Raw genomic sequence first — 13,145 nt, 5'->3', positions numbered from 1 at the left:
TTTGCCCTCAAAAGGAATGTAAGTCATCAAAGAGGCTGGGGGCTGAGGGGTTGAGGAATGAGGAAAGGTCTTGGGAGTCTGCACCTAGCAGCTAGAAAATAACGGAATAGAAGAAAAGTGCTGGGAGCAAATTCTCTACTTCAGCTCTAACTTCGGTCTTGAAAGTCACTCCAGGAGGGGCCCAAGATTCAGAGGAACCAAATACTCAGAAGGTGGATTCCGACAAGCAGCAAAACTCCAGGCTAGGTCCTTCCACCAGGGGACTCAGTAAGTGGCGGAGGTGCAATGTTAAAGCTGGCACCCACACTTTGTAAATTTGAAACTGAATTCCTACAGCCAAGGGAAGCTGTCAAGATCAAATTAAAGCCAACCATAGGGGTTAAGGCCAAGTCACAGGATAACCACAGTGAGCTTTGGCTTAAGAACGGGGCAAAATGATTCATGTTTTGATGGAAACAAACAAACAAACAGATCTAACAATATGAAAAAAAAAACAAAACCCAAAACCAAACTCTACTACTGCTGTCCTCTGTGTGCGCGCCTCATTCCCACAAAGTAAGCCAGGCAGGGCAAGCTGAGTGACCTGTGGGGCTAATGTCATGCAGCCCCACATGGAGCTCTGAAAAAGAGGTCCACTCAGATGCCCTCAATATCAATATGAGCCCCCAACAAAATAGCAGACTGGGCCAGCAGCTCTGTGATCCCGAGTGGTACAAGAGCCTCACTGATAAGAACATAGCTCTCAAACCTCACTGCCCTCTTTATTTTGTGAGTAAAAATCCAAGCACATAGAAGAAAAATCAGTTCTGAATGGCATGCTTTTTATAACTCGTGGCAGCCAAGTGAAAGGGGACAGGAATTTTCCACTAGCTTCCATCTGAACAGCCGTGCATGCAAGGCAAGAGGACTGGGGAGAGGAGGCAGACCTCCAGAACTGCAACTAATTATGGGAAAATGACTCAAGTCCCTTGTACTTTCACCACAAGCATTTGGAGAATCATGCTGGAGCTTTACTTCAGAAATGGCTGTGGTGCTCAAGTTATTTTGGCTCTTCTGTGCCACTCAGTGTCCTAGAATTGTTCACCTAAGAACAAGTGAGGACCGGATGCGTGCACACGATAAACCATGAGCAAGCAGTAGTTGGCAAGAGCACCCTTTGAAAGCCAATGCCCATTTCTGCATTTCTACCTACCATCCAAATGCACTGGCCCAGAGACAGGCAGAGTCCCACAGCACTACACGATGCTCTGAGAACACGCTATCAGGTACTTGGAAAAGCCTCTCACCTCAAGAGGGCCTCAAAGCATCAAAAGCTAGAAAAACACTCAATTCTAAGACCTCTTCTAATGGTCCAGCTAAGGTCTTGGACACTCAGTACTTCTGTCTTAGGTTTCTAGTTTCCCGACAAGCACACAGATAGCAACTAAAGGCAATATCTTGACTAGAGGCAGAGAAGGAGGACTGAGGGCTGGGGCTCCAATAGCACAGAAGGCAAGGCTCTGGGCAATGTGTTTCTAATTTTCTTAGTTCCTGGTATCCAAAGTGCAAAGTGTCTCAGTAATTATAACTTCTTTCATTGCACCCCTAGGTTGAAACAGATACCTAATAAATGAATTGATGAGTACATTAGGTCTAAATGCTTAAACACTTAGTAGTCATTTCAACACATAAACGCACACAAATGGTAAGAAATAAATGGTGCTTTGTTTACTTTTTTTTTTTTTAGACAAAGTATTGCTATGTAGTCCAGGCTGACCTCCAGTGTGCCTCGGCCTTCTGAATGGAGTTGTTTCTTAAGTATGAATGGAGTGGATTTAGCCTATAGACACCACAAGTTCCTTTGGAGTCAAAGTGGACACTGCCCCCAGTGAGTTCTAGTTCGTCCCCTATCCTGCCAGGCTTGCTTTCTGCAACAGTGGCCACCCAGAAACTCAGCTTTGCAGAAGGATGATCAGATATTATAACTAAGGGGCTCTGAGCGTCTGGTTCCTCTAACTGTTGACACAATTGAACATTGTAGGTTTTCCTCAAGCATTTTTAAGCTCACCTCCACGGTATTGTCTGCTCACTCACTGCAGGTACTCAGGATGCCTTAGTGTGGACTTTGTCTGTGCTACTTTGGTCAACTTGATTTTGAAATGCTAACCTACCACAGTGAGCTACTTCCTCCTCCTCCCCCTTCTCTTTCTCTTCAATTCAGAGCAAGGCTTCATGTAGCCTAGGCTACCCTTGAACTTGTTATATAGTGGAGGATGTCCACAAACTTTTGATCCTTCTGCCTCCACCTCTTAAGTCCCAGGATCACAGGTGTAGGTGACCATGACCGGCTCACATGGTGCTGGGCACTGAACCCAAAGCTTCCTGCACACTAGGCAAGCAGTACATCTGAGCACTGTAACTTGTTGTTTATACGACAAGCTCCTCAGTATCTCTATGTTAGTTTTCCCAATGAGGAATGAAAAGCTTAAACATACTGGCCCAGCAGCTCCTGCAGAGTGGAGCTGGGACTTGCCTCTCCATAGAGATGCCCACTGGAAAGCTTCAAAGACAGTGGCAAGTCCCTCCCTAGCCACTCGGTCCACACAGCCAGGTTTCCATGTTGCCACTCAAAGCATGATACACTTAGTGCACTGGAGGAGCCCCAGACAGAGTTAAATCACCCAGTTGGTTTGTGTCACTTCCTTGGAGCACTATGGCCTTGCTCCATGGGGCACCGGGCAGAGCCACCGTCCACAGCACAGCGTACGATCTCTGCCACTGGACTCCATCAAATGCAATACATGACTCAGACATTTATTTATTTGTTATTTATTTTTAGACTAATGGGAACTGTATGAATTCTTTCTTGGGCTTCCAAGGGCACATGCCTTTTATGCTTGATCCGGAAAGAGTCATGTTTCGGAATGTTAAATTACTAGTTTACCTAACTGAATTCCTTAGCTGTCCTCAGGCAGCTAGAACAGTTTCATCCACAGTTCAAGGCCAGTGAACTTACATTCCCAAGTTCACTCTACATAGGGAGTCCCAGGTGAAAGGTTCAGAGACATGAAATCACCCATTTTAAGCAAATACACCTGATCACAGCTAAATACATTAAATATTTCATTTCCAAACATCTTGTCCTTTAAAGTTCTTTCTGTTGAGTAACAAAATGCAGGGAATACATAGGGCATGATAAATCAAGCCTATAGTTTGATATTATCTTTAAAATGAGAATTCATCTGATAACTTATACCTAGGTCAACACGTGAAATATCCTGTCTGTAATCTGTGTGTGTGTGTGTGCGTGCGCGCACGTGAGCGTGCATGTGTCTGGTCCAATCAGTGAATTCCAGATTCAGAGAGAGACCTCATCTCAAGGGAATAAGGCAGAGTATCTGAGCATACACAAAGCTGTCTTACACACACACACACACACACACACACACACAGGCACATATGCATGCACAAAAATCAGAAGAAGAAATATATTCAGTTTGGAGCAGTATGCCTTCATTTCATGGCCAATAGTTTTCTGCTCTTGGTGCCTGGAAAGTATCTTCCCTCCTCCAGCATGAATGACAGCCTGTAGAACAAATGTGACCAACTCTCTCTGAACAAGAGTCAGCAGTAACACAGCAGCCCTACACAGGAACGCTATAATGACAAGCTCTGCACAGCATGGATTTTGTGGTAGACACTTGCTTATTTTGGGTCAGGAGACATAATTAGACACTCGATGATTTGCCTGAAGTCATAATCACCATTTGCAGTTCCCAGTTGAGCTTCTTCATAGTGGAATCAAACTACAGCCATCCACAGAACTCAGGGCATGTGGTTTGCAGGGCAGTTTTGATGGACGACAAGCCACAGGCAGAGCGAAAACATGCTCAGGGGTTCCTAACAGCCTTACAAAGTGAACCGTGGACCCAGCTTAACCATTGAAATTTAAATGGCACAGAGTAAATACACTGATAAGTACTTAATATGCTTCCTATCAAATCTCAGACAGGAAATGAATGCAAATTACAGGTAGGGGAAAAAGTTACAGCATTGCATGCTTTGACTCCTTATCTGAGTGAGTGCTGGGTATAGCCATGCTTTCCCTGACTGCTGCTTCAATCTCATTTGCCCAGGCTTGCCTTAGTTTGCTATGTAGCTGAGTATGAACAGGACCTCTTGACTCCTTCCTGGGATAACAAGTGTGCGCCCCCCCCCCCGCCCCCATGACTGTTTTTAATGCAATGCTGAGCATCAAGCCAGGGCTTCCTGAATGAGGGGCAATCCCTCTTGTCAATTGAGCTATATTCTCAGTCTCTGAAGTAGTTGTTTGTTTGTTTGTTTGTTTGTTTTTTAAATTAAGTATACATATATATCCAGATATGGTTGGCTCTTGCCTTCAATCACAGACTTGGGAAGTAGATTGAGGAAGGAGGGTCACGAGTTCAAGGCCAGGCTTGCAGCATGTTATAGAGTTTCAGGTTAGCTTGGGCTCCATGAGACTTTGACTCAAAGTAAAATAAAATAAAATAAAATAAACAAAGCCTACTAAATAAGATTTAAATGAGATTGTTAAAATGTTTAAAGACATATTTTAACCTTAAAAATTGATGCACAAAGCAGGGCCTTGTGAAGCAGTTGTGTTTCTAAGGTGAGTTATAAAAAGACTGGTCACTTTTAGCTTCAGCAAGACACAGACACATGTGCAGTCCTATGAAATATGTGCACACAAGGGATTACAAGTATGAAAATAAATAGAAAAAAACTGTGGCCTTAAACACTTGGAAGAGTGGGAATGGAACCAGAGGTTAAAGGAGAGATAATCTAATCAAATAGAAGATGATTTTCCCTCTAACTAGGTCAGAAAAGCAAAGTTTTGTTGTAATGAAATCATTAAATTAAAATGAAGAGCAGGCTGTGATCTGAGATTTCCTGCCATCACACTGCAGTCTCTCCAGGTTTGCACCACTACACATGAATGCAGAGGGAACACATACACATACACATACGCCTCCACCCTGACAGAGGGATCCATGCCTTCTAACCTAGGGCAAAGCACAGAGAAGGATGCTCAGGCAAGAGAATGAAAACTATCCAGGAGGAAGGCACCGTCCACACTGAGGAAATGCCTTCCAAGGCAACCAGTTCAGAGTCGGGCAAAGCTACAGTGTTAAGAGTAAAGGCCATCAGGTGCACATCACCATAGGGAGAGGACATGAGGATCGCATCACCATAGGGAGAGGACATCAGGATCACATCACCATAGGGAGAGGACATGAGGATCGCATCACCATAGGGAGAGGACATCAGGTGCACATCACCATAGGGAAAGGACATGAAGATCACATCACCATAGGGAGAGGACATCAGGTGCACATCACCATAGGAAAAGGATGGCAGGTACTCATCACCATAGAGAGAGGACATCAGGATCACATCACCATAGGGAAAGGACATCAGGATCACATCACCATAGGAAGAGGACATCAGGAGGACATCACCATAGGGAGAGGACATCAGGAGCACATCACCATAGGGAGAGGACATCAGGATCACATCACCATAGGGAGAGGACATCAGGAGCACATCACCATAGGGAGAGGACATCAGGATCATATCACCATAGGGAAAGGATGGCAGGTACTCATCACCGTAGGGAAAGGACAGCAGGTACATGTCCTCATAGTTAAAGGGACGTTAGGAGCACTACTCACTCTTCATGTAAACTAACCCTGTTTAACTTTTAGCAGCTTCCAGCATCAGCTCAAATGCCTTTCCATTGGAATCCTCTGCATTTCTGAATTGCTACTAGAAAGAGGAGATAAAGAAGCAGGGGGCTTGGCTGGCATCTGTCCACGGTGGCAGCACACAGCAGGGCACTGTGAGACTTCTTAGCCGACCTGTACTCCTGGGCTCACCTCGCCTTTAAGAAGAAGGATGAATTAGTTAACTTCCATAGTGACAGATGCATGAAGGAATTCTGTGGAAACTGAGCTTAGAAGGAATTTCTCCTCCATTCTTTGGCTGCTCCAGCTTCGGCAAGGTCATGTCTGCTGTCCCCGTGTAGGGACTTCAGCTGGCATTTCCGGTCTGCATTCTCACCCTCTTCGATGGTCATTTTCAGATTTGCTGTTGCTCTCCCACACAGCCACCACACAAATTGCTGGCCTGGGGCTATAATCAAAGGCCACATTTGAACAGCTCAAAACCCCACCCAGATTGTTCTGTCAGTTTATAGGTTCTGGTCTGGGGGACACTGGAAGAGATATTTAAGGTTTCTGGGCCTCAATTTCCCCTTATTGAAGAGCCCTAATATTACCACCCCACCATCATGGGGCATACTTCTGGGGACCACTTTCAATCCTTGGGGCCAATCCCAGAGTCTGGCCTCGATGTGGACCCTCCTCTAAGACCCATGGCTGACTCCTCTTGGTGATTACAGCCCAAGGCATGGGTGTCTAAGGGCCACCAATGCTCACTAAAGGACAGTTCTCAGGGCTCCCCAGGTTTTCTGGGGATCCCACAAGCCACCAGTGTGGTATCCAACAGAGTCTGCATGTTTGAACTGGTTGCCCCTCCTTGCTGCCTTTCTTGACCATCCTCCATGGCCACTCTCTGGGACTACTTCCTAAATAAACTTCCTGTATGCCTGCCTGGGTCTCAGACTCTGATTCTGGGGAAACCCAAGCTAAGAATGTGAGAATCCACTGAGACAAAAAAAAAAAAAAAAAAAAAAAAAAAAAAGCTAAGAAGCATTCTGCTGCTGCAGTATTGTCCTGCTCTGCTTAGCAAATGGTGGACTGGTCTTGGGAGCTCTACCACATTTTATTCCATGATGTATGGTCTCTGTAAGGTCAAATGGGCCTGTGCTCTACCAGGTACTGGAGAAATAGAAATATCCCAAGCGCTCTCTAGAAGACGGATGCTTTCAATAGAATGATATCTTGTGCTAAATAAAATGCCCATCCCACTCTACAAAGCTTCATTAAACCTGCATACACTCTGAGTGGCAGCTGCCGAGGGGAAAGCCATGGATGGTATCAGGAGAAAATGATGGGAGGCTTTAAAGGCAACCGCACACTTCTTTTCTAGATTTGGAAGCAATGATAGGACAGACACAGCAGCAAAGAGGTGTGGGCCTATGTAAAGGTACCCTGACAACCCAGTAAAAGAGCAGTCACAGAGACTCAAGGACAAGCTGGGCTGACCTGACAGTGTGTGCTACACAGGAACACAGACTCAGCTAAGCTGTATCATCTCAGGAACTGCCAGCCAAGCCTACAATTCCACCTGTGGCATCTTGATGTACGGGCGTTGAGGTGGAATGTGTGTGTCATCAAGATGAATGACAGTTTGTCTCTTCGTACTTATGAAGGGAGCAGAGAGGCTAGTTTGTCTAGATTTTGCAATGGATAACAGAAAGCCATTCAGATTAACCAACCAAAAGTAAAACTGACAGAAGAGAGAACAATTAGCATTAGAGCATTCTTGGAAGGCCCTACGTGAGCTGGAGTCCCACGGCCATGGCAAGTGGCAGCTGCTGTCTACCTTCTGGATTAAGATACTTTACACCAGCTATGCAGGAGGAGAAACTGGAGAGCAGAGATGGCCTATTTGCTCTGATGTGTGTGCTCCTAGGTCATAATGTAAGATGGTGTCTACAAACAGGGTAATCAGAAAGACTCTTGCTTCCCAGCTCTGGAGACACCAGAACATGACCTATAACCCATGGTGACATGCCTCTGTCTATGGGACCCCCCACCCCATACATGGAAGACGAAGGTTTCTCTGAAGCATGAGCCTCCTGCCCCATCCCCTTTAATCTCAGCATCTTCCCGCAGCACTGCTGAGAACACAGATGCTTAGGCAGCAAAAGCTCGAGACTTGAAAACCAAAACCAACAAAGCTGTGCTACAAAAGGGGCGGGCCCAGGCCCTGCCAGTTTTCTATCTGGAGACCTCAAATGATGCCTCAGAGTTTCCCCAGGACAAAGACGAGAGAACATTAGGTCAAAAGCCAGCCTTACACAGCATCCCTGGATTTAATAATCTTGAACTCAAATTTCCAGGCAGGCTAATTCTAAGCACAAATGTTTGTGTTGTTTGTAGGGTGTATATGGAAATGGTTACACAAGTCTAGTATCCAAAAGGAACGTGAATGTTCACTTCTAGTGGTGGATTTAAAAATAAATTAAATGGCATTTTTTTTTTTTTTTTAAATGAGAATGCTTAGAATGCATCCTTGCTGCAGGAGCACAGAGGAGGAACTTATGGGCACAGAGGGGGAGGGACTCAATTGTTGGTAGGTTTTGAGCAGCCCTGTAACTCAGATAGATCCAGGCCCCTTCTTGGGGCTCTTAGTCTTTTTTTTTTTCCCCCTCTTAGTCTTATTAATCAAAGAAATTAGAAATTAAGAATGGACTTCAATGGAAGCCCAAAGGCAGAGTTTAAGAAAAAAATCATTCCCGCACAGCAAGCTATGAATCTCAACAGTTACCTAGAAGAGAATGGAGGTGCAAAGGGAAAAAGCTACATCATTTAAGCCAGCATGGAGGTCAGGTACATGGTAGACAAGCAGCTGCATAGAGGAGCTATAAAGAGAAGGAATCCCAGAGCTTTGGGGGAGACATGACTAGCATAGAGAGAGAAAAGAGAAAGTTACTGTCTTCTGAGTAATTCAGAAAAGTTGGCAGGTTTCCGAAGCACCATGCCATGGCTGTACCCTGTAAGAGAGCAATTAAGGATGGGAATTCCTGGACAGAAAAACACAGCATCTCCTTAAAGGGCAAATTACTTCTTCTGTCTCTTTAGAATGGCCTAAGGTGAGCCTGCTCTCCTAGGGATAATACTTGGCTAGGTGATTGACTCGGCCCAACTAGAATGTTCTAGGTCACTACCCAGTCCAGAGATTCCATTCTCTTGACCAGAAGGAGTTAGTTTCTTAATGTGCTGTTATTGCTACTCTAAAATCTGCAAACACAGTGTAGCAGGGAGGTCACATGCACAAAAAGCTGGAGACTTCTCTGGTATGGGTTTGCTTTGCACGGGTCTCCCAAGGGTTTGTGTGGTGGAAGCTTTGTCCCCTGTGTCACAGTTTTTGGGAAATTGTGGGACCTATCATTTGGGAGTCTAGCCATAGGTCACTGGGGAAAGGGAGGGTCACTGCACTAGGAAGGGATTAAAGGAGTTCTCCTGGGACCCTGGTTAGACCTTCCAAGAGCATTGTTATGAAAGAGCAAGACTGTCCCCTCCTGGTCTTTCTGGTTTCTGCCTTACGCTTTGACCTTTCCCTGTCACATGAGCTCTCACTGTGATAACCTGTGCGATAATGTTGCCAGGGTAACTGTCCATCATGCTCTTTAGGCTTTGAGTTTCCCAATCTGGGAGCTAATTGAACCCAGGGCCTTACACATGCTAGGCAAGGCTCTCCCGCTGACCCACTCCACTGAATCCAACCACACTACTTTTCTTTCTAAAGAACCCAAGTTCTGGTGCTCTGTCACAATCACAAAAGCCAGACTGACACAGAGATCGAAGAGGCTTGCAGACTGTCAGTCCTGATTATTACCAGGTGAAAGAATGGAGATTCATTTTGAGCCAAAGTCAGGGAACAATGTGAGCCACAGAGGGATCAAATCTGTATTTAGTTTCCTTCATTCTGAAGGCAGGGGTGGTGGGCGAGAAGGCAGGGGCCGCCTTAGGGTTCAAAGAAGAAGGGGGAGGGAGACAGAGGTAGAAAGAAGGAAAGAACTAACTGGCATGGTTGGGCTCATCAGTAATCTAAGGTAGGCTGAGACTGGAGGATCAGAAGTTTCAGGTCAGGCTTGGCTACAAGAGACCCTGTCACAGAACAAAGGTGACAGAAACGTCTTTTCTTCCCATTCTCTCTCACTTGTTGGGGCAGTTGGAGTATTTTGCTCACAGAGGAAGATGGTGACCCGGAATGTATTTAAATTATTTTTAATTTTCCAGGAAAACAGGGTTCTTCAGATGCACAGAAGCACACTAGTGGAAGGGAATGGGGACACTCAGTTCTATCACAGAAGCACACTAGTGGAGGAGAATGGGGATACTCAGTTCTATCTAGCATCTACTAGCATCTTCACCTAGCATCTGCCATTACCAAGGGACCCACATCAGACCCTAGGCTGGTGGCAGTCCCTGCACAATACATCTGTTTTCCAAGACAACTTTTTTTTTTTTTCAGTCAAAAAATTAAAGAAGCTAGCCAGAGAGATAGGTTAGTGTACAGTCAGCCTGCATGGCTGTCTCACAAATGGATTTATTTTTCCTGTCAAATCTGATCAATCAAAAGGCCGAGGGCGTAATGAAAAACCTGAGAACATATTTGACGTCACACACACACACACACACACACACACACACACACACACACACACGTTAATGTACTTAATGTACTCTGACAGCTTGAGCCTCGCTGTGTTGCCAGACTTTACTGAGTGTATTAGGAGCACGTCCGACATTAAGCAAGTGTTCTCCAGCTACAGAATCACAACAGGCTGCAGTGTTACACTCGGAGATCCCCTGCATCCTGACCATAGGAGCATGAAGGATCAGTAGCCCTGAGTTGCTTTAACTATTAGACGTGAACAACCGAACACAGGCCGACCTCTTTCAGGTGCACAGGGAATGTAGCCAGAACACAATAGCCTCTCCCACAAAGACAGGGCTCTTTCCAGAGACACTTGTCCCCACAGAGCACAGATGCCACTACATGATCATGGGAAGTGGATGTCAAAGGTCCAAGCAAAGCAAAGGTATGTGAAGCCTTACACATGGAATCAGAGCCATGGCCCCTCTGCCAGGAGGCTCAAGGGTCCTATGACTGTTGTTGGTAAGAGCAGCCAAGTAGGGGTGACAAGAAAGGGCGCCCATGGGAGAACAGCTCTATTCACTTCCTCTTCCCTCGCCAGGATGGCCCTCCCTAGGATGGCCCTCCCTGAGCAGATTTCTGTATGTTCGGGTTGCAGTCACAGGGGTTAAAGACAGGAAACACTGACCAGAAAGACATCCCAGGGTGACCAACTAGAAAAGAATGAATTTACACATGTCTAGAGAGAGGCTGGTTTCAAGCCCTATCTGTGTACGTGGACCAGCTGAGAGTTTCATATCTGGAGTCAGTCTCTGTTCTCTGAGATGTCATAGTTTGTAGAAAGGTTACCACATGAAGGATACCTTCATTTGGAGACGTCTGTCTTCACATTATCCTATCAGCAACCGCAGCCTTCCCATCTCAAAATTAGCACTGGTCTTGGAGAGGGAAAGCAGATTCTTTTGTCATGACACTTCTTGGAGACATGGCTGGTGTTGATAATTTTTGATTCTGGGCTTTCTTTTCTTTTTATGGTGCTGAGGATGGCACTCGTGGCCTTGCAAATGCTAGCCAAACACTTTACCACCAAACTAGACACCCTGCCCTAATTGTAGGCTTTCTTGTTGGTCAAAATGGCTGTCAACCACGTGAAGGTGGTCTGTTTTTAAGCAGCATAAAACCCAGGACAGGATAGACGGCTCCATCCAGTTCTGAGCTATGTCACTGCTAGCTGTTAAAAGGCTGGAACGTATATAGGAGCCTCAGGGATGAGTTCACACCAGGCTTGCAAGCTCTAGCCCTCAGGTAGTCATTCAGAGCCCACGGAAACACTAGAGTGGCTGAGATGTGGCAAGCCATCAGCAGACATTAACCATTACAGCAGGGCTTGCTGCTGTAGTATCCATTCTGAAGAGCGTATTCTTCCTTATGCAGCCCATGGCTTCTTAGAACTCTAATTTCAGTTCCTCTTTGCAAAATGGGTCACATGATGTTACTATTTGTGGGTCACTTTCTCTACTCTGAAAATTTCAACTTACTGACAGGGACCAGTGTCATAGAAAGGAAAGACATTTGTTACATAAGCACTACATGCAGGGTATCTACGTACAGGGCTCTCTCTTGCTCCTCCTCCTTCTCTCTCAATCCCTGCCCAACCTTCTAGAATTTGTCTTAAAGCTTTGAAAAAGATAGAGTAATGAAATGAAAAAATTTTATTTCTCAAAAATTAAGACTTTTTAAGAAAAGTACCCCAGTTCTAATTTGAAATTGCATCTTGAGTTGAAACACTCCATTTATAACCAGTCCTCTCCTATGTCTTGACTGTAGCAACCACATTTGACCCAGTGGCTTGAAAAGGAGGGGGGGGGGGAGGTAGAGGATTTCTTTTCCCTCTTTAGTAACATGCTTCAGAATGAGAAAAGGGAAGCCAAGATCTTCATGTACACTAGTCTTGTAAACTGTTGTTTCTGAGCATAGATCAAACTACAGGTTCATGGCATTTTCCTAGTTTGAGACTCCTAGAATACATCACTGTAAATATTCTCTTTGCTAGGCTTGGGGAGGAGCTAAGCATGAAGTTCTGGGTGACTTGGCTGTGACCCTGTCTCTCTCATACATGCAAACTGCTGCCCATGTAATCCTGTAGGCAGTCTATTCTAACTGGAATTCGTTAGGAAGGATACTAGACTAAGATCTTGGGACAGGCCTGATGGGGGTCAGCAGAGGCCAGCATGCGAGGGCAGACTGCTTGCTGCATGCAGCTATTGCAGCTTTACAGTGGTGGGGACTTCGCCTTCATGCTTTCATGAATGACCAGAGAGTGTTAGGACGTGTCACACTGTTGGAGTCAATCTGTTCAATAACCAAAGGATACCACTCAGCAAGGAATGACTACTAGCTATCCAGACAGACTGTGTAGAGGGTCGGAGACCCAAAAACAGGGCAGTGCCAAGAGCAAACACACAGTGAAGCAAACTTACAGTGAAGAGTAAGAATCTACAGGCTGTAGGTAGGATACCTGTCATGGGACACATACAGTCCCACCGTAAGGAAGCCCTGACACTCAGAGGACTCTCCTCCCCTATATTACTTTCCTACTATTTTTTTTTTTAAATTAGGTATCTTTTTAAAAATCATTTATTTTTATCTTATGTACACTGGTGTTTTGCCTGTGTGTATGTCTGTATGAGGGTGTTGGATCCCTGGAAGTGGAGTTACAGACAGTGTGAGCTGCCATATAGGTGCTGGAAATTGAACTCAGGTCCTTTGGAAGAGCAGTCAGTGTTCTTAACCACTGAGTTATCTCTCCAGGCCCCCACTTTCTTACTCTTAAA

General features: G+C 45.4%; 2 protein-coding genes across 3 annotated transcripts in view; one reads left to right on the top strand and one right to left on the bottom strand.

The window, feature by feature from the left end:
* Positions 1 to 13,145, bottom strand: part of Mcph1 (microcephalin 1) — a 202,114-nt gene that overhangs the window by 71,979 nt on the left and 116,990 nt on the right. The gene's annotated exons all lie outside the window — the stretch shown is intronic.
* The window catches only part of Angpt2 (angiopoietin 2), a 50,172-nt gene that overhangs the window by 13,085 nt on the left and 23,942 nt on the right, over positions 1 to 13,145 (top strand). The gene's annotated exons all lie outside the window — the stretch shown is intronic.

Source organism: Arvicanthis niloticus, chromosome 16 (genome assembly GCF_011762505.2).
Source record: "Arvicanthis niloticus isolate mArvNil1 chromosome 16, mArvNil1.pat.X, whole genome shotgun sequence".
Taxonomy (NCBI): domain Eukaryota; kingdom Metazoa; phylum Chordata; class Mammalia; order Rodentia; family Muridae; genus Arvicanthis; species Arvicanthis niloticus.
The sequence above is the reverse complement of the archived record's forward strand: the minus strand, read 5'-3'. Positions and strand labels throughout refer to the sequence as shown.